Source organism: Mus musculus, chromosome 15 (assembly GCF_000001635.26).
Source record: "Mus musculus strain C57BL/6J chromosome 15, GRCm38.p6 C57BL/6J".
Taxonomy (NCBI): Eukaryota; Metazoa; Chordata; class Mammalia; order Rodentia; family Muridae; genus Mus; species Mus musculus.
In genome coordinates this window covers 38179690-38202157 of record NC_000081.6, presented here as the reverse complement: position 1 = coordinate 38202157, position 22468 = coordinate 38179690, and the positions used below count along the sequence as shown (strand labels likewise).

The following is a 22468-nucleotide window of genomic DNA, read 5'->3' as shown; positions in this document are numbered from 1 at the left end:
GTATCTGAGCATCCTGGTTCCTCAGGAACAAATTTGAATGATTAATTGGATATATTCCACTCCACTCTACCTCAAGGGGTAAGTGTTACCACACTCTAGCCGTGTTGTGTGCGCACTCTTTCTCCCTGTGGTATCTAGCTGTGTCTTGTTGTGTCCGCCCCCCCTTTCTTTCTGGCTGCAGCTGGCTCAGCACTCAGCTCCCTGCATTCTGAGGCAGCAGGCAGCATCTCCATTTCCTTTTCTCTGAACTCCATCTTCGCTGCGTTACCAGGGGCAGAATTCACAAACACCCTTTCTCCCTCTTTCAGTTCTGTTGTTTGTTCTCATCCAAGCCTTCTATGTGGCTCTTGTCAGGCTGCTCTCACTACAGAGCCTGGGTTGCCTTGGACCTCGGAAGCAACCCTCCTCCTTCTGCATCACAAGTGCAGGGCTCATAGGTGTGTGTCCTCATGTCTACCTTCACTGCCATAAGCTCTTAGCTCCTGCTCCTTCTGCATACCCTGCTTGCTAAGGAGTTGGCCATAACAGTGCCCCTGGGGCAGAGCTCTCCTCACAGCAAACCTAGAGAGAGGGTTTGGGAGCGCTCAGCCCATGGTACCACAGTGACACACAGATGACTGTCTGCAGGATGATCTTCTGGGAGTATGGAACTATCCAGAGTTGTGAGGGAGCAGAGGCACCAGAGTCAAACAATGCCACCTCAAACTGTGGTCATGAACCTGTCAAGGTGGGGCTGGTGGGGACTGTTTAGAGAGCTGGAGGCCTCAACACTCACACAAAGGAAGAAGACAGAGAAGAAAGAAAGAAAAGGGACAGGAGGGAAGGAAGAAGAAGAGAGGAAATCTACCACACAAGGAGTATCCATCCCAAAGAAACCAAAACCAGTACAAACCTGGGCTGTTTCTTTTCCTCTCTGATTGCACACCTGAGTATTCACCTAACCAAACACAAAAACATCTCTGTAAGAGTAGGCACCTCTCCTACTCTCTAAAGCTCTTTCTCACTTCTCCTTAATAGACCTACGTTCTCTCTGCTTAGGAGAATAAAAAAAGAAAAAAGAAATCTGCTTTAAAAATCTTTTCCAATGGAGCTGGACCTGGTGGTGGACATCTGTAATTTAGAAGCATGGGGATTATTATGAGTTCGAGGCTAGCCTGAATTACAGCTTCTGCTCAGGTGAGACTCCATCCACCCTGCCCCCAAATATAAGAGATAGCAGCCTATGAAATTAGGATCAAGAAGTTGCCAGTGCTAAATAGAGGACAGGTGTTGCACGGCCTCTCCTTAGAGCGAATCTTTGAGCTCTCATTGGTAAGGATATCCTATGGGTACAGCTGGTTGACCTCACCGGGGTCAGGTCCCGCCTGCTGACATGGAAGTCTCCTTTTGCTTCACAACATTTCTCTGTGAAATTATTTCTAATAACACCATGACCTAACAAGTACTCTCAGCTCACAGCAGTTCCCAAGTGCCAAGCCTGGCACCAGATTTCAGAGTGCAGCTTCCAAGCCATTTAACAATAGTGCAGGTATCCATATTTTTAATTGGCTCCCGGGAGGCTGATAGGCTCAGCCCAGCCCAGGTCTCCCTTGAGCTGGCATTTGGAATCTACTGAAGGGGAAAAAAGATTTAAAAATAGAATAAAAAAAGAACCACCAGCAAACGTGACAGACTCTTTCTCTGTAGTTTCTAAGAGTCTGAACACAGCAGGGGGTGAGACTAAGAGACCCGAGGGGTCTGCTCTACTCTGGGGCTGGCTACAAAATGTCGGGGCTTTTGCACGCCCTCCCTCCAGCCCACACAATATGGAGTCTTACTGACTTTCCTAACTATCCAGGGACAGGAAGGCTGGCTCTGTGGTACTGGAAGGGATGAGATGATTAGCTGCTTTGTGAAAAGCTTAATTGCACCTCATTTTCTACTTTGTCATTTCCAAACAAAGCAGTCTTCCAGGTAGATAAGCTCAGCTGCCCCTAATCAAAGGTGAAACACCACCATTCCCTAAGTGACTCAGGGTGACACCCTAACTGCTGATCTGTAGATGCCTCCCGTGTCTGTGGCCCCCGAACTACAGGGAACAAATGAATCGATAAGGGAGCTTGTTAAGTAGCCAGAGTTCCGAGTATCTGCCAGCTCCCCGCCCGCCCCTCCCCCCCGCGCTCCCCCTCACCCCCTCTCTCTATCCCCCATCTCTCTCTCCCCCCACCCACCCCGCCGCCATCCCCAAGCCAGGCTCTTGCAGGCTCAGCGGGTATTAGGGTGGGGTCTAAGTATCCCTTCATCTAACAAGCTTCCTGGGTGAATTTACCTCAGGGCACTAGTTTTATTTAAGTGCAAAAGCGGTTCTATGCAATGTCTATCCTCCTTCTGGGTATGATCCTCCCAGAAGGGATTCCCTTGGAGGTACAATGAATCAGCTTTTTCCTTACCTCTTGGTAAAAAATAGATACTATGTCTCAGAAACCAACTATGCATGTCAGCAGAGGAAAATAATAGTGTTGGGGCTATCTGGTTAGACATACTTCCTCTCAGAAAACCCCGGATGTGGTGAGTGGCCCCAGGACATCATCCCAAGCAGGTGGGCTGTTCTCATAAAGGGAAGAGCCCCCCAGCTGTAACAGCTGGATGGAACATTCCCCTACCGAGACAATTCCAGCAGTTTCTTTTTGTGAAGGTAATCACCAAATTAAATGTTTTAATTACTAAAATCGCATATGCATTTCTTTTGAGAATAGAACGTCATCAGAACCCACTCCCCCAGAGGGCTAAGCTGCTGGCTTCCAGGGAAGGGATGTCAGGAGGAGTCCATTTTAATTTCATTATAAAATCGGCTTAAGAAATAAAGGCGCAGGACTGCCGCGAGTTCCCAGCCAGCTGTGATTTAATGAGAGCAATTCAAAGCTTGGAGCCTGCTAGCCACATCCATATTAATATGTCTCTGGTAGAAAAAAATAATGACAGAGAACGTGCCGAACTGCTCTTCTGATTTGCAATGCTTTTAAAATAACTGATGAAATGGCTACCATGGATGAACCTCAAGTCCAGACAGTCCATGGCTCCCTGCCTGTCACTCGGGTCCCTGCTAGGAAGAAGCAGTTGACCAGCAAGTCCCCTGTAGGAGCTTGGTCAGTGGCTTTGGAAGCTGAAGTACAGCTGGGTTTATTCTTGTTGGCAGCCAGATCCCTCCCCCACGGCCGGAGCCAGGAGGAGCCTCTCCTCCGGTACTTTATCTTGAGCTCTTTGTTGCATAATCACTGGAGTCATTATGCTCATAATAGTCTGTGATTTCCATTTTCCAAGTCATGAACACAAGACAATAAGAAAAAAAAATGTCTTGTTCTGAACATTTTGAGGTCCTAAAAATAAAAGGTGCTGGGTAAGCCTGCAGTGTGGCGGAGGCGGAGTACCGGAGGCAGAGGCGGGGGTAAACAAAGGGAAGCAGAGGAGGACCTTTGTTGGTTGCTTTGATGGTCAGTGAGCAATGAGCCAAACCTGTGGTACCACTCGGGAGAGGCAAGGTTCCTGGAGAGCAAAGGGGCGCTCTCTCAAGGTGAAGGCCATTGCACTATTTTGAGCTTAAGCGCTGCTGAGTGAGTGAGGGTCTCTCTCTCTCTCTCTCTCTCTCTCTCTCTCTCTCTCTCTCTCTCTCTCTCTCTCTCTCTCTCTCTCTCTCTCTCTCCCCCCCCTCCCCTCTCCCCTCTGTGTGTCTGCGCGTGCTGGGAGACTGTAGTGTCTTGCAGCAGGGACTTTACCATCACTTCCTTGATAGCCATGGGCTTCAGCTCTTTTAAATGGAAACAGAGTGGAAATACTAAAATCTATTAAACATTGTCTGGGAGTTAACTGAGAAAGCTGGAGCCCATGCCTAGACTGGGGTCCTAATGTGTAGGGCTGGGGGGCAGGCGATTGCCATCTTTGACACAGGGCTCCCTAGTGTGGTTTCCAGATCATTCCTCAATTGACCATGGTATTCATCACAAAACCCAAGGACTGTAACAGTCTGACCAGGGGGAGAAACATTTCACTCCTGTTTTCCTGTGATGACGATAGTTAAGGCTGAGTGAGCCACGTGACCCACGGAGACTGGACTGTCACCATACCCAACCACTGATTGGCTGGTTCTTACCTAGCTACAGGACAGGGAGGACCAACAGGGGTGGCAGTGACGCAGACAAGTCCCACCTTTCAGAACCGTTGGAGTCCTCGGGGGATCTAATCTTTGTCTGCTGACCTCACCAGGCCATTAGGCCTGTTTCCGCTCTGTGAAGCAAACAGTAACAAGTGTCCTACAATGTGTCTGCTATGTCTGGGGCCCACCTCAGGGATTACAAACACCACATGCCAGAACAGGAAAGAGGAGAGAGATGTCTCATCTACAGCCAGTAAGGACTGAAACGGGGCTATTTTCCCAAACGCTGCTCTCACTGAAGAGGAGAAGCTTGAAGGGTCCATTCAGAGTAACGTAAAAGAGCATGCATAGGCACGAGGGGCACAGTTCTGGGCATGCGCAGTTTCAGGCGTACATCTTTGAGCATGCTCATTTTGAGGTCATAGGTCAAAAGGAAAGTACAGGGGCGGAGGGTGGGGGAAGACACGTATTTTAGATATGTGTAATTCGGTATTATAATGAGCCAACTTTACTCTAACCAGACTAAAACGATATGAGTCAGAGTATCTTAGTAATGTTGACTAGCTCATTATAAGTTCCTCCAAAGAGTTTCAGCTGAAAAAGAAATAACGAAGGTACAGTGAACTGCCTTTCAGAGGGCGGGACGCTTCCTACACTGTGAAGTGGAGGCTTGCAAGCTCCTAAGGGCACCTGCTTCCCTTATTAGCTAACAAATTCACACTACTACAGCAGCTGTTTCCTGGGTTCTCCTGCAGCTAAGTGCAGGGACTGAAACGATGCAAACCCCGCGTCCTAGTCAGGGTTTCAATTACTGTCATAATACACCATGACCAAACTAATTTGCGGAGGAAAGGGCGAATTTCTGCTTTTACATCTCAAGGCACACTCCATCACTGAAGGTAGGCAGGATCCTGGAGGAGGGAGAACTGGGTACCTGCTTGCTCCTTGTGGTTTGCTCAACCCACTTCCTAATAGCACAGCAGGGCCATCACCTCGGTTCTGGTACTACCCCAGGAGGGTGCCCTTTCCTATCAGTTAGCAATCAAGAAAATCCTCCACAGACTTGTCTATAAGCATTATAATGGAACCTCCCCCTTTATTTTTCATGTGCATTCTCTGTGAAAATGTCAGGTGACCTAGAACTGAAGTTACAAACAGTTGTGAGCTGCCATGTGGGTGCTGGGAATTGAACCTGGGTTCTCTGAAAGAGCAGTTAGTGTTCTTAACTACTGAGCTGTCTCTCTAGCCCTGACATTTCTGAATTGAAGTTTTTCTACCCAGATAATTCTAGCTTCTGTCAAGTTGAAAAATAAACAAACAAACAAATAAACAAAAAACAAAAGCAAAATATAAGTCTCACCACACCCCAGAGGGTCCTTTGGCTCGGCTGAGGCAGCACCACTTCAAGGCCACTCAGACTTAGATGGTAGCTCAATGCTATCTCTCTGGGTTAAATTGTGCTCCCACAAAAGATATGTTGAAATTCATACCGGTGAAATTCCAAATGTGATCTATTCGTAAGCAGGGTCTCTGATACAGGCAAATCTAGTTATAAGACCATCCAAAGGGACTGTCACCCATTCTGTTTGGTGTCCTTTTTAAAGAGGGAAAATTGGAGTCAACTCAACTGGTAAAGGTGCCTGCCATCAAGCCACAATCTGAGCTCAGTTCCCAGAGTCCACATGGTAGAAGGAGAACCAATTCCTGAAAGTTGTTCTCTGACCAGTCCAAGCCTGCTAGGGCATGTGGATGCCTACATATACATATACATATACATACACATACACATACACATACACATACACATACACATACATATATATTACATACATACAAACATATACACACAAAATACATACACATATGCATAAATGTAATTTTAAAAATAAAAGTAAGGAGGGCTGGAGATGGCTCAGTGGTTAAGAGCGCTGACTGCTCTCACAGAGGTCCTGAGTTCAATTCCCAGCAACCATATGGTGGCTCACAACCATCTGCAATGAGATCCAATGCCTTCTTCCGGTGTGTCTGAAGACAGCTACAGTGTATTCATATAAATAAAATAAATACATCTTAAAAAATAAAATAAACGTACTTAAGAGCACTCGCTACTTTTACCAAGGACCCAGATTCAGTTCCCAGAGCCCACGTGGTAGCTCACAACGACCTGTAACTACAGTTCCAGGGGATCTGCTGACTTCTGGTCTTCCTGGGCACCAGGCACACACATGCTTGCAAACATACAGCAAACATACACATAAAATAAAAATAACCTTCTTAAAAAATAAAATTAAAGAGGGGAAAGTTTGTGAAGAGAAGGAAGCTGCCGATGAAGACGGAAGGCTGTGTGGACACAGAGTTGGGACTGGGAGATGCAGCTCATGGGGCCAGCTGCAGCAGCCTCTTGCATAGACTCACCGGTTACCATTGTGGTGGCTTGAATAAGTATGCCCCCATAGACTCATGTGTTTGAATGCTTGGCTCATAGGGACTCTTAGAAGTTGTGGCCTTATTAAAGTGAGTGTGGCCTTGTTGGAAGAAGTAAGTCACTGTGGGGGTGGGCTTTGAAGTCTCCTATGCTCAAGCTACGCCTTCAGATCAAGATGCAGAACTCTCAGCTGCTTCTCTAGCACTATGTCTTCTGGCATGCTGCCGTGTTTTCTGTCATGATGATCATGAACTAAATTAAACCTCTGAACCTGTAAGTCAGCCCCAGTTAAATGTCGTCCTTTATAAGAGCTGCCATGGTCATGGTGTCTCTTCACAGCAATGAAATCTTAACCTAGACAAAGACCAAAATCCCAGATCCAATCCTGAGTGTTAGCATGCTTTCCTTTGAACCCACTAGCATGATGAGGTCTCCACACAGAGGGACTTCTAACACAAGGGCAGGCACATTCTGAGCAAAGTGGCATGTGGCCCATGATAGTGAAAGTCTTCTCCCTTTCCAGGAAACCTTGTAGGTAAATGGGCCTGGGAGAGAGACCTAACCTGCTGCCCCTCTTTTCTGTAATAAACCAGCTCTAGAGTTTTTGTTTGTTTGTTTCTTTTGGGGGAGGCATTTTAAAAATATTTTATTATATTTTGTGTATGAATGTTTGTCTGTGCACCATTTGCATGCAGTGCCCACAGAGGCCAAAGGAAGGCGACTAATTTCAGATGGTTGTGAGCCATCTCTCCAGCCCAGGAGGAGTCATCCTCTGAGAGCTAGATTGCTTATAAAACACCTTTGAAAAGTTCTCAACTGCCAGGTGTGGAGGTGCGCGCCTTTAATCCCAGCACTTGGGAGGCAGAGGCAGGCGGATCTCTGAGTTCGAGGCCAGCCTGGTCTACAAAGTGAGTTCCAGGACAGCCAGAGCTACACAGAGAAACCCTGTCTCGAAAAAACCAAAAAAAAAAAAAAAAAAAAAAAAAAAAATATATATATATATATATATATATATATATAGTAATGTAAATATCTGCATTTTCCAATAGTCTTAGTTAACCCTGTGTAAAGGTCACGTGACCTGCACAGGGGTCACGACCCACAGGTTGAGAACCACTTCAGTGCTTTGCCCACTTTGCTGAAGCAGAGCTGAGGAATGGCCACTGAGAGCTGACCTTGACAGAACTGCTCAGTTCTGCACAGCTCTCGCCCACTGCTCGCTCCGGTCCCTCCTCTATTTAAGCCTAATGCTCGCCTCAGTATACCAAAGATGGATGTGGATCATTAGACCTCTCCCCAATGTGACCGCACTGAACTTCCACCCACCTCCTTGGTTGGCATTGGGGATGGGTGACTGAGCCTAGCAGGTGAGACCGCTGGACCCCAGGCTTTCCCTTCAGAATTGACTATAGTGTCATGTGCTTGTGTGTATTTGCATCTATGTACTTAAACCTAGATTTTCAGTATAAGAGAAGACGTTTGCTATTTTTCTCTCTTTCCCCTTTCTCCCCCTTCTTACATCCACCTATAATTTCTGCCCTAGAAAACAAAGGAGGCTTCTTCAAGTCAGGGAATGTCAAAGAGAGGCAGTAAGCCAAAAGCTGCGGAGGCAGGATGCTAGGGGAGTGTCCTCTGGTTTCTGACCTCCAGCTCTGTAATAAACCACAGTTCTGTTGTCTCCAGCCACCTGATCAGCGCAGTCTTAGGAAGTCCCACTTTATGGGTAACCCATCAGCCAATCACAGAAGGGGCATGAATTGCCCAGACTTTCAGCTGAAATCCCAGGGTACCTTACAGAATTTTGTACTATTTTTTTCCAATTTACATTTCTTTTGTAGATGTTAATTATTGTGCCAACTTTCATTTTGTTTTGTTTTGTTTTGTTTTTCAAGACAGGGTTTCTCTGTATAGCCCTGGCTGTCCTGGAACTCACTTTGTAGACCAGGCTGGCCTTGAACTCAGAAATCTGCCTCCCTCTGCCTCCCAAGTGCTGGGATTAAAGGTGTGCACCACCACTGCCTGGCTGTGCCAGCTTTAAATAACAAGCTTTTGTCAAGTCAGATTGTTATCCACCCCTCCCCCAATTTGCTCTTAAGGCTTCTCTTGAGCCTTTAGACTTTCCTGTGATTAAGCACCGTGTGCATGTTAGGTCTTAGGTCAGTGGGACAGAGAACAAGAGGGTTGTTTCACAAGATGACCATTCTAGCAGAGTCTTGGTGATGTGTATGTGGTGGCATGGTATGACCTTAGGTTCAGGTGTGTGTGTCAGGTTACATACAGAGAACAGATGGTAAATTCCAAAGTGGTGAACAAGGCCTCTAAAGGAAGGGTAGCCTGGTGGCAGCTCTAAGCTCAGACATCAGGGGAGGAAGGTGGGGTGGGCATACGCCCCCTTTCTCTTCCTTTCAGCCGTCCACAGGGCTGGGTAGGCTAGTCAGAGAAAGCAAATGTACAGGTGTGTGCCACCTTTCGGGGTGGTTTAAGCACTGTGGAATGTGTTGTGTCAGTGAATTAAGAAACAAAACAAACAAAACCCACACCACACAGGGAACAGAGATGACAGATGATGGGATTCAATTGTATGTTAAATAACTTACATCAGGTCTAAAAATAGAACTAATATAAAACTTACAGGCATACCCACAAAACCAGTGCTGCCATGATCCTCAAAGCATTACAATTACATAGTTTCCCTGAAGCCACATAGCTGGTACGTGGTAGAGCTGAGGTTCAAAATTCAAGAATCTGAGTCCTGAAACCACATTGTCTCTGAAACTCCAAAACACACATGCACGCTCTTGAGCTCTGGGTGAGACTTCAGCACAGTGGAGGCTATGATAGCACACACTTGTGCACAGCGTGGCCCTGACTCATTTCCTCCATTGGCAAGAGTTTATTGAGCACATACTTTATTCTTCTATGTCTTTCCTGGAACATGGTCAAATAGGAACATCACAGTTCCACTCTTTAAAAAAAGAATCCATGTCTGTGCACATGCAGTCCCTTCATATTAAATACAACACAGAAATTAAAAAAAAATGGGGCTGGAGAGATGGCTCACTGGTAAAGAGCACTTGTTGCTCTTACAGAGGATCAGGGTTTGGTTCCCAGATCCCATATGATGGCTATGCCTAGTTCCAGTTCCAACAGATCAGACACCAGATTCTGAGCTTTGTGGGCACCGGGCATAGTCCACATACACGTGCAGGGAAATGTTCACACATATAAACTAAAAATAAGAGAAAATCTTCCATACCCTTTAAACCCACTGGTACTATGTGGTACATCTGACTGCTATGATAAGGCAGCCTGACAAACACTGAGGTGAGCTTGTAATTCCAGGTGACAGTCGGTCATACTAGGGAAGCCAAGGCAGGCATTCAGTGCTTGCCTCAAGGTCTTATCTATACAAAGCCTGCACAAAAGTAAGGCTGTGACAAAGTAGTCATACAACAGATCATATCGCTGCTTACATTTGGGTGTCCTGGTCATTTTGTGCTGACTAGTAGGCTATCCTGTACATCCAATGTCAATGTCATAGCCCATGCTAGATATCTATATAAAACACGTTGTTCTAACCATAAACAATAACATCACAGCTATAGTTTGCTGAACAGCCTTTAGGTCCACACTCTGTTAAGCGCCAGGTAGAAAATATCAGAGCTTCGTTGACTAAAGGTAAAGCTGAGTTTATTCTGTACATGCTTATAAGACAAAAAAATATATCCCCACAAAATTTATGCTGACAAAATTCCAGATGTAATTAGCATAATATAAAAATTACTTTTTGTCTACTAATAGGAAAAATAAAATTCTTGGAGAGGAAAGCTAACTGGCTCAGTCAGTACCTTCCATCACCAAAATCTATGCCACATTAGCCATTTCTTTTTTTAAATCTTTTTTTTTCATTTGTTTACTTTTATTTTATGTGCATTGGTGTTTTCCTTGTACGTGTGTATATGTGAGAGTCTCAGATCTTGGAGTTACAGACAGTTGTGAGATACCATATGGGTGATAGGATTTGAACCCAAGGCCTCTCTGGAAGAGCAGTCAGTGCCCCCAACCACTGAGCCATCTCTCCAGCCTGAATTAGCCATTTCTTAGTAATGACCTGCGATGAAAGTCTATGTACTTTGTCTCTGAAAATGCCTCTTCACACTAAAGGGCACAGTGAAAGTGAGCACAAAGTGGGCCTCTGTATCCATGGTTTCTGCATCTATGGATTCAACCAAACAAAGATCAGAAACATTTTAGAGGTTGGGGATGTATTTTGGTGATGAGGCGATTACCTACAAAGAAGTACGAGGCTTCAGGTTTCTCTGTATAGCCCTGGTTGTCCTGGAACTTGCTCTATAGACCAGGCTGGCTCTATAGGCCAGAGATCCCCATGCCTCTGCCTTCCAAGTGCTGGGATTAAAGGTGTGCGCCACCACTGCCCAGTGAATCTATAGTTTTATAAGTGCTGTGGGGGGAAGGGTGCAAGGCTGGAGAGATGGCTCTGCTGTTCAGAGCACTGGCTATATCTCTAAAGAGCTAGGATTTGGTTTCCAGAATCCAAATGGCAGCTCACAACTGTCTGCCAACTCCAGTTCCAAGGGATCCAACACCCTCTTCTGGCTTCTGAAGAAAAGTAAGAAAAAAATTTGACCATACTGAACATGTACAGATTTCTTTTTTCTTGTCAGTATTCCAAATGACACGATGTAGCAACAATTGACATAACATTCATATTGCCTTGGATAGAATGAGCAATCCAGATGATTTAAAGTATATGGGGTATGTACATGGGTTACACACAAACGCCCTGCGGGATGTGTGTGTGTGGTGTGTGTGTGTGTGTGTGTGTGTGCTTTGTTGTTGTTGTTGTTGTTTTTTCAAGGCAGGGTTTCTCTGGCTGTCCTGGAACTCACTTTGTAGACCAGGCTGACCTCGAACTCAGAAATCTGCCTGTCTCTGCCTCCGAAGTGCTGGGATTAAAGGAGTGTGCCACCACTGCCCGGTGTGTGTGTGTTCTTTAGCATGTACATTTGTGCTCATGTATGTGAAGGCCAGAGGGAGGAAGTCATATGACTTCTCTTGGCCTTCCTTATTATTATTTTTTTTGAAATAAGTTCTCTGAACTAAAAGCTGTCCAGACAGCACAGAGGGTCTACCTGTCTCTATATCCCCAACACTGGGTGCTGGGGGTCCAAGCTCAAGTCTTCATGTTTGGATGGCAAGAACTTTACCTATAGAGCCACTGATGTGCCATCTTTATCCAGGACTTGTGCATCCTTGGATTTGACTACTTCAGTGATCTTGGAACAGCTATCCCTTAAACTGCCTAAGGTTTTTTTTTTTTGTTTGTTTTGTTTTTTTTAAATGGAATCTCTGACTTATTGATTGCGGGGGCAGAAGTACCAGAGGCCCAGATTGTAACTGGCATCTGAAGTTGAGGTGTCCTGTGGCACTGAGGACTTAGCCTCTGGGCTCTGACTTTATGTACAGGCAGCAGTGTCAGAACCAAACTCAGTAAAGTAACAATGACTGTCACCCTGGTACTGGGGCTGTAGCTCCATGCTGCAGTACTTGCTGACCATCACCCCGGTACTGGGGCTGTAGCACCATGCTACAGTACTTGCTGACCATCACCCCGGTACTGGGGCTGTAGCTCCATGCTGCAGTTCTTGCTGATCATGTACAAGGCTTTGGTTTCAATTGTCAGCACCAAGAAAAGGCAGAGTCATACTTTCTAACTTCAGGTCAAGAAATGCAATGATTCATGCTGACAACTTGCGTTTGAAAAATTCAAAGTATTTTATAGGAAGAAGAGACAAATGCAGTCTTATTCAGGCTTAGCATAAATATTAATTCACTAGAAAAGCCATAACTCTAGCTTTGATTAAGAAGATACACTTTAAGGTCCAGAAGGCAATTCTAAAATAGACAACTCCTGCCATTATAGTCTTTCTGGAACTGGCATCTGTGGCAGTTACTTTTTTGTTGCTATGGTAAAACTTCATGATCAAAGGCAACTTAATGCGTAGTTTATTTTGGCTTATGGTTCCAGAGGCTAGCTATCCGTAAGGGTGTGAAGGCATGGAGGCAGGCAGCTGGAGCAGGAAGTGACTGATTACATTTCAACTACAAACAAAAGGCAGAGCTTGAGTTAGACATGGGGAGAGGCTACCCACTCTGAAAGCCTGTTCTCATCGACATACTTGCCGCCACAAGACTTTCATCCTAAAGTTTCACAGCCTCCCAAGCAGCACCACCAACTAGAGACCAGATGTTCTAATACATGGGTCTATGGGGAATGTTTCTCATTCCAACCTCCAGAGCATCTTTCTAAACGATAGATGAAGATGAATAGACAGGACCACTATTCTAGACGCCTGTGTATCAAAACAGCAAGAACTACCTAGAAGAAAAGTATAAATCTACTGTGGTGGTTTGACTAGGAATGGCCCCCAGAGACTCATGTGTGTGAGTGAATGTTAGGCCCCTAGGAATGACACTACTAGGAGGTGTGGCCTCATTGGAGTGGGTGTAGCCTTGTTGGATGAAGTGTGTCACTAGAGGGTAGCATTAAGGTCTCCTGTGCTCAAGCTATGCCCAGTCTGGGACACAGTCTCTTCTGCTACCTGCAGCTCAAGATGTAAAACTCTCAGCTGCTTCTCTAGCACCATGTCTGCCTACATTTCACCGCCTTTCTGCCATGATGATGAACGAACTAAACCTCTGAAATTGTGAGCCAGCCCCAATTCAACATTTTCCTTTATAAGGGTTGCTGTTGTTGCCCTGTTTCTTCACAGCAAGAAAACCCTAACTAAGAAAATTTTGGGACAACAGAGCAAAAGTGATATTTTTTTACATTTTTACAAAGTAAAAATGTTCCAGGAATCAAACAGAAAACAAGCCTCCCAGAGAGGACCGCAAGCTCCAGAAGGAACAACTATACAGATACAAAGTATTAGACTCTTGGCAGTAAGAGCAGCCAATGGAGATAATGGACTATTGTGGGCATAGAGGCATGCTGAGGCACTGTTTCCCGTCTCTAGCTGGTTTCCTTATGTCCAGCCTACACCTTCACACCCCTCCCTTTGTTGACGCTCTTTGCTCTCTCAGCTTTGCTGTACTACATGTTTCTGTCAGGCCCTCATCAGTGACAGCAGCGTGTAGCAAACCAGAGATCTGCTTACAGATTTTATACACAAACTCATACAGAAGGTAGAACTTAAAAAAACCAAATTACCCAAACAAGATACCTGTCAAGCAAATTATTGCAGTTTGGCTGATGTTATTAAAACATATTAGTCCTTCTTGCAATGGGCAAAGAGACACCTTGGTGCTGGTGGTGTTCATATATCTGTCAGTCATGGGCAGAGCAGATGCCAGGCCTTTGATCATCCCAGTTTGATGCCTGGCATGGTGGCCAAAGTTGTCTTATGCCTAGGACACCCAAAAATCAAAGCAAAGCAAATGCAGACAGCAGAGTGAGAGAGGAGGAAGACAGAGACCTGCGGACCACCATGCCACTCACAGACCTGCCCTCCAGTGCACAGCTCAGGCCGGCCATAGATACCTGCTTGCTACCACGCCACACAGCATGGGTGGAGAATGTAGGGACTCACCAGCTGTGTGGCCAGCCTGCAGCAGGAGCCATCACAATGTGCATAGTCAGATGGAAAACAGAAGTGGAGCAGTTTGAGCACTGTGAATAAAGATGGAACTGGAGACTCAAGGGTGGAGTGTGTGAGCAGCCAGCCCTGCCACCTGGGGCTATGGTGAGGTCTCAGCCTGAGCTGCTGCTGAGGGCTTGAGCTGGTGGCTACGCGGTGGCAGGGGTCGGTGGTCGATGCCCATGGCTTATATTACCACGAGAGAACATGGGGGGTTGGGGCAGCTGCTGGAGACCATGCGGATGTCTAGAGGCTGTGCAGGACTGGCCTTGCCCCTCACTGGATGGCACTCTGAAGAGCAGGCCTCATCTCTTACTGGCAGCAGCACTTGGGAGAGCAAAGCTCTGTTCTCACCCAGGCAAAACAGTGGAGCTGGCCCTTTTGGTGGGGGTGGGAGGTGGGGATGGGAGGGTTGGGGTGTGTGAGCAGGCTCAGGGTGTGAGTGTGGATTTTACTAAATTGCCCAGGCTGGCCTGAAACCCTCTATTAGTGAGGGCAGCACCCATGGAGTCTGTATAGGACACATGCAAACACCAAATTCTCAGCACAAAGGAGATGTATTATCCTAGTGGGTAGGTGGGCAACACAGGCAGCAAGAACAAGCACTTTTTGTAGGAAAAGGGTTTTGAAGGAAAAAGAGGGGAGTCTGTGCTAGGAGAAGCTGGTAAATTCTGATTGGACATGTTAGCCAAATAATGAATCTTAACTGTTGGACCTGGGTGTTTAGTCTCAGGAAAGAGTCAGTGGCCAAATTAGAGAATGAACCTTGGGGGCCAGCTGTTGGCCACACTTGAGTCTGTTAGAGCCCTTCACTCTCAGCACAGCTCAGGGTCCTTAGTGTCTGGGACAGCAGGCATAAATCATCTTCACACATCTCTTTAAACATGTTTTTTTTCCTTCCACAATGCACAAAATGTACATGTTACAGATAACACACATGTACATAGAGCCATGCTTGTATTTCTCACTCCCAGATGTCAGTTGAGGTCATCAGCCCTTTTGGACTTAAATAAAGTGGGTGGTCTCCTTAGTCTAGGTTTTTTTTTAGAGAACAGCACAGTGTCAGGCAGATGGAGTATTCAAGCTCACCCTCAGCTGAAAAGAGGTTTGTCTTTCTTCTTCCCTGTCCCAGGTCAAAAGCAGGATGCAGCCATTTCCCCAAACCACTGCATGGGGTGTGGAGCACATTCAAGCTGGTTCCTTTCTCTCAAGGCTCAGAGCCAGAAGAGACTGCTCTCACAGGCTTGGTCTCAGGCGGGCAGAAGCGACCTCCTCCTACTTCCATTCCCTCCCTCCGGTATCTTTCACTCAGGACATCACAATCCAAGAAGTCTTGATGACTCTGACAGATGTCTGGTCTGACCAGAAGAGAAACTGGGAATAATCATGCTTGCTACTTGCTACCTATGCCATTTTGAGAGGAAAGAGGGACATCTGAGCCATGTGAGTAAGTACATGGGTTCCCTCCCTCCCTCCCTCTCTACCTCTCTCCCTCCCTCTCTCCTTTCCTCCCTCCCTCTCTCCTTTCCTCCCTCCCTCTCTCCTTTCCTCCCTCTCTCCCTCCCTCCCTCCCTCCCTCCCTCCCTCCCTCCCTCCCTCCCTTCCTTCCTTCTTCCTTGCCTGGCTTTATCTAGCATGTGAGTGAAGACTGAGGGCTTCACTCACATGCTAGATAAAGTACTCACTGCAGAACTATACCCCAGCTCTGTTATTTTTATCTTGTGACAAAGGGTCTGGCTGAGTGGTCCAGCCTGACCTTGAACTCTCCATGCTCCTGCCTTGGCTTCTATATAGTGATTACAAGTGCTCTCATCTCTATGTCACTCACATGTGTGTCACCACACTTTGCTCTTAGTTTGGTCTAAAGTCACACATTTAACTCTCTGGGGCAGAGGACAGGCTCAGCAGTTAAGAGTGCTACTGCTCTTCCCCAGGGCCACAGATAGGTGCCCAGTACCTGGGTCAGAGAGGTTACAATCACCTATAACTCCAGCTCCTGTGGGTGCTAGTACACACGTGACACACAGACACATAAATGAAAATAGTCAGACTGTGGTGGCACCCAGGAACAGAGGCAGGTGGATCTCTGAATTTGAGCCTGCCTGATCTACATAGCAATATCCAAGCAAATTAAATTAAATTTAGTTTAAAAATACTTTTTAAAAGTTCTGGTTTCTCTTGAAACCAGACATGACATATATCAGAGTTAGAATAGCAGTGATCCCCCCCCCACCCTTTTCTTGTGCCTTTTCAAGTTTTCCAGTCTTTATCTGTTGCATGTTTGTTATTTTGTAACTGGGGAAAAAATGCATTCTTTTCCTCCAAGAAAGGCAAGGCTCATGAGAATGATCTGGGTTAGGAGAATGTGGTCCCTTGTGCTCTGGGAGTTGATTAAACCTCCCCGAGCAGGCAGAGTTCCTGGGCGCTTTGGGGAATGGGTGGACTTCAAGGATTAAGGATTCCCTGATGTTTACATCTCAGAGAACCATGAGCATTCAATGCTCTTTGGTCTTGCCATTTCAGCGGCTCCACAAAGAAAGAAACAATGAAATTCAAGCCTGTGACTCCATCCTTCCAACGGAGCAATTGTACGCAATGATTCCATGCCCAGATTTTAAGAGGCCCGCCTGCTTCCTGCTCCTATTTGCTTTGTGAATGTCGTTTCAGTGGCTGCTCTGGGCTGCTTCAGGCTGGGCGGTCTCTTCAGTGGAGGGCAGGGCAAAACTGTTTTTCGTGTTAGCTTGACTTCTATTTTCTAGCTTTCTCCTTTCAAGAGGGTTGGTTTCTCCTGACCCAATTAAATGAGTTCTGGTATTTGTGTGAAGCCACACACTAAATGAAATGATTCGAACTTGTTTTTCTTTCTCTGGCAGAAATCTGAAACTACTTCTTTGTCCTAATTTTGTTTTAGCGTCTGATCTTTTCTCTAGTGGGCACTCAGTGGCTTCATTTGCAACTACTCAAAGTTGGTTCTTTGCTTTAAAAACAGACTGGAGCAAGATTGTTCCCCCTTCTCCCCCTCCTTCCTTCCCTTCTCCCTTCCCTCCCTCCCTCCCTGTCCCTCCATCCCTCCCCGTCATCCTCTCTATTCTCTCACCTCTCCTCTCCTTTCTCTCCTCCTAACTCTTCTCTTTAGACAGTTTCATATAGCCCAGGCTAGCCTCATACTTCCTACATAGCAAAGGATGCTCTTGAATTTGAGTCCTGATTCTCACCCAGTGCTGAGATTTCAGTCCTGCACCACCATGCCCAGCTATGTTCTTGTGTAAAGTTGGGATAAGAACAAATATATTTGTTTTGTAGCAATGCTGTAGAGAATGACCACTAATTTGGCACATAGTACAATGCAAATTTATTTTCTCTTCTTTTAGAAATTACAGAACAGACGTGTCAGCAAAGCCATATTCCCTCCAAAAGCTCTGGAAAGAATCCTTGCAGCTGCTAAGTAAAAATCGGAGGCCAGTGTTGGGATCAAGCCACACCAAGACTCAACAGAGAAGGCTGAAGTCCAACTGGAGTCTTTCGTGTCCATGCTGAAGCTGTTGGACTAGCACTAAACTAGGAACCCCTGCTCACATGGATACTCTCGGGCCTGAGCGGAGACATAACATTCTGATGGGGCAGTCAGTCGCCTGGACATCAGGAGTTTGCAGATGGGGGATTTGGTGGCAAAGCAAGGGGTATATCCTTTCCCGTTCTTTCAGATGCTGGCCAGAACTTAAATGAACTATTTCTGGTATTTTGGGCTTTCTTACTTTCCCTAAAGCCTCTCTCTCTGCTCATCCATCAAGTGTCTGACCATCTCTGAGTTGACTTCAACAGGGTGTTTCCCCCCTGCTCTCCTCCTCCAGGTAGCAGCTGGGATTTACAGCTTGCCTGCTCTGAGGAATTTTCTTTAAACACTAATAAAATTATCCTCAAGTTTCCATTTGAATCCATCCTTAAGTTCTCTTATTGATGAGACTAAGAACTCCCAAGAAGGCACCTGGATTTCCACTTTACCAAACTTAAGCTGTGTATTAGACTTCCATGCGTTAGAAAGAATATTCTTGGCATCATACAAATAAATCCCCAAAGTGAAAGTAGCCTGCTCTGTTAGTCAGAGCTCTGTAGAGTAACAGAACTTAGAGAATGAATCGATAGGAGAGAAATGGACTTATTATTAGAAGGATTTGCTAGCTGTGGTCCAATTAATCCAACACTGGCTGCCTATGAATGGGAAGGAGGTCCAAGAATCCAATAGTTGTTCAATTCATGAGGCTGGACGTCTCAGCTGGTCAGGATATGCCAGAATTCTCAAGTGGTCGGCTCTAACGCCGGTGAAGGAATGCACTCGCTATCGAGGCAAGAGTAGCAGGCAAAGAGAGCTTCCTTCTTCCCTGTCCTTACAGAGTCTGCCCATAGAAGGCATGGTCCAGGTTAAAGAGGGATCTTCCCACCTTAAAGATTGTGATTGGAAGTAGATGGTCATATGGCAGATGACTTACTTGAGGGGAAAAAAAAAGCCCTTCCAGGTATACACAGCCGTGGGTTTTAGTTACTTTCAGGTATATCTAGTTGGTAGCTGTCACACCTGCTGAAGAGCTTCTGTTTATAAAGTCATCTCGCTGTAATGCCAGCTGGCCGAGCAAACACACTGGGGTTGGAATTTCACCTGGGTTTTAGTCTCATGCAGGTTGTGGCTGTGTTTTTTCCCCATTGGTTAGGGCCTGACCTCACAGTCTTTTTGAGACTGGCTCGTGTCACCAGATGGGGAAGAGGAAAAGATTTTCTTAAGCGTCTTTACAAGGTTGTAGAGATTTATAGAAAACAAGTTCTTGGTGAGTTAACTACGTTTGATAGAAAGCATTTTTCTCACAGTAGCATATATGACAACTCTGTAGAGATCCATACACATAGGGTTCAAGCAGGAAGGATCACCACGGAAATCTCCACAGAAATCACCACCATCCAATGGGTTCCTAAGCTTCCTGCTTGGGAGTGGATGGGTGGGGGATGGGGGTGGGGGGATGGCTTGCCCCAGGGTGGGAGAGAGAAGTCAGGGACTTCTTATCTGCTATCCATCACTTCTGCTATCCATCACTTCTGCTATACTTCATTTGTTAGAATTGTGTTATAAGTACAGCCACAATAAAGGGAGGGAAACCAGGAACCAGTCTTTGTAGCTTGGCTTTAATAGGTAGCCCGGATTGGCTAAACCTTAGGAATCCTCCTGCTTCAGCCTCTTCGATGCTGAGATTACAGGCATGTTCCCTGTTGCATGAAATATAAAAATGGGCCAGCAGGCTTCCCACACTATTGCTGGCACCTCTCTTCCCTGGTGTGGTCCAGCCACATCTGCCTCTAGACTAGCCTCAGCAAGTCTTCCCAGCTCCAGTCCGCTGCCTCAGTGCCACAGGTATCCTCTCAGCCACATTCCCCCTGTGGTCAGCAGTCCCACCTTCCAGTAACCCAGTAAAACAAAACTCTAGAAACGTATAATTAATTTGTCAGATTTACGTATCAATAAAGTCTCAATTCACAAGATGCCCATACAATAATTTCAGAGCCAATTGATAATGATAAAAGCTGCCCACCTAGATTAGACAAGTTATCCCAATTATTCTATCCTTTGTGATATCATAGCTACCTGGGGCTATTTAAAGCCACACTGGTTCTGAATCATCTGTCTGTCCGCCTCCATCTTGGCTCCTCTTCCCTCCTCCCTCCCCTCTTCCTCTGCAACTCTTAGCTCCGCCTCCCTTTCCCTGTCCAATCACAGGTTTCCCGCTGTACTAATATTTTAATGTAATTGGACAGGGAAAATCCAGCCACACTCCCTAACACCTGTTAGGAGCCACATGTAAATGGAGACGCAGCAAGGAATGATGGGACATGTTTTTAAATGACTGTGCTACTCCACCAGTGAAGTGGGTAGCTTTAGTCTAAGAATTTGATTGGGTTCTTAAGCCAAGCTATCTTGTGTTGTGTAAAGGAAGGCCTGGGGCTGAATTGAGGGGCAAGGCCTGAGGGTAGGAAGAAAATGAAGGGGAATTTTGGGTGAAAGAAAAGAGAAGTGAGAAGAGGGGGAACCCTGCCCATACTAGGTGTCAAAGGCTTGAAAAAGCCTCTCACATGATAAATATTTGGTGCTGTGACCTTTAGGATATGACTGATCCAAAGCTAGCTCCTCTCCCACAGACACCTCATGTGAACAAGACTTTCAATGGTCGTTACATGGACAGAGCCATGGAGCTGGGTTAATGGAGTGCTAAGCAGCAGCCACGCTCAGGGCAGCATGCATTCCTGAACCTACCTAATGCTACCACCACAGTCAGTGCTGCTGCCTTGAAGAAACACCATGGCCATGCCAGTTGATAAAAGGAAGCATCCTAGCACTCGGGAGGCAGAGGCAGGTGGATTTCTGAGTTCAAGGCCAGCCTGGTCTACAAAGTGAGTTCCAGGGCAGCCAGGGCTATACAGAGAAACCCTGTCTTGAAAAACAAAACAAAACAAAACAAAACAAAACAAAACAAAACAGAAGCATCTTCATGGCAGGAGCATGGCAGCACGCAGGCAGGTGGGTAGCTGAAGGGTAGCTGAGATCTGTAGACAGCAGAAAGAGGGAGCCACTGGGCCTGGCTCGGGATTTTAAAAACCCCAAAGCCAACCCCAATGACACAGCCAGTCCTCCTAAAGCTGGTCACCAAGCATTCAAGTCTGTGAGCCTGTGGAATCCATTCTCATTCAGACCACAGCACTATCAAAGGAGACTCAAGGGCTGCTGCAGTCCTCAGAGATCTGAAAAGGCAATGCTGTTTCTGGGGCCGGGGAAGGAAGGCGACCTTTACAACTGAGCAGCCAGTGGCTGTTCCTGAGCACAGGTCCCAAGGGAGCTTCGCTGGGTAGGCAAGATCTGGCTCGCCATTCTCCCGAAGTCCCTGGGATGGGATGAGTCGTTCTTAATCAGGTTTTGCTCCTGACTGCCTTTGGAGGATTCACTGTTTTGCAACAAAATCCTAAAGTGTTTTTTGCAGGATTTCTTTACTGTTTCAAGTCACATGACTTTATTTTCTGTCATAAAGGGTGGGTAGAGAGGAGTACTTGTGGACTTCTGGCTGAATTAAGTTGGAAAATTACATTTGATGTCATTCAGCTTTGAGCATACTGTCAGAGTAAGTATGCCCACTCTGCTCTGTGGAGCTGCTGGTCTCTCTGGAGAAACATGAAAAGGCTCTCTAGTCCCATTCAGAAAGATCTTGAGAGGGAAAAAATTTCTCCCAGCATTTTCATATTTCCCAAACACCATCAACAACAAGGTCCGGTTGAGCACAGCAGCATATGGCTGGGACCATAGCCTTTGAGAAACGGAGACAGGCTCATCAGGACTTTGATGTAGGTTATGCGTAGTGAACTCAAGGTGACCTTGAACCATGCGAGGAGACTTTGTCTCAAAAAGAACAGCAACAAACTTCCTTAACAAGAAAAGGAGCAAGAGAAAGTTCCTGAAGCAGAGAGTGTCTTAGAGCCCAGGATTAGCAGAAGCAAGAACAAACTGGAGATTGTCACCTGCATTTACTCACAGACAAGAAGACAGGGACAGAGAGCCGGAGCAATAAGGAATGATCTGGTAAAGGTTCCTTATGGTCAGGTTTGCTGTGGGGATGAAGCAGATGGAACTGGTCTGTTTGAGAAATTTGTCTCTTGTCTCCTCAATGCTGACTTCTCAGAAGGTCAGATAAAAAGCTCAGCTCCAGCTTGGTGACACTTGGTGACACTTAGTGACTATAACCCCATTTTGATTTTCAGCCCTGTCTTTGAGGTTTGGAACAGGAGCTGAGTCTAAAACAATTGTCTCATGTAACTTTTATGTAACAGTGTAACCTCCTATACCTGGCATGCTCTGAGTCTAGCACACATTTGTTGATTTGACCATTATTAACACTGGGAGAGTAGAATTGAATCCTGGGAAATTCTTAAAAGACAAACTATTTTTAGAAGTCAAAATCAAGTCCCTGATCAAATGGAGCTGTGTTTCTGTTTTCCCTTTAAATTCAGATTGGGATTTGGAGGGTTAGAGAGGGCAGGTCCTGTGTGGGTTTGGGGGAGAGATGTGAGGGAAGGTGTCTGGTGTCTGGTATATTGGTCCATGCTTTACAAACTCTTTGAGGCTGGTTCTTTTAAACACTCTGTGGTCTGTTTTCAAAAGCTTCACTTCCAAATGTCATTGAAAGATATCCAAAGGGCAGGAGATTTCAAAGGATCCACTGCGTG

General features: G+C 46.1%; 1 long non-coding RNA gene across 1 annotated transcript; it reads left to right on the top strand.

Moving 5' to 3' along the window:
* Positions 1–2476: 2476 nt before the first annotated feature.
* On the top strand, positions 2477–18149 carry Gm35167. The gene is made up of 3 exons (XR_383954.2): positions 2477–2674; positions 15348–15658; positions 17587–18149. It is a non-coding gene; the product is annotated as a predicted gene, 35167 (long non-coding RNA).
* Positions 18150–22468: the final 4319 nt, after the last annotated feature.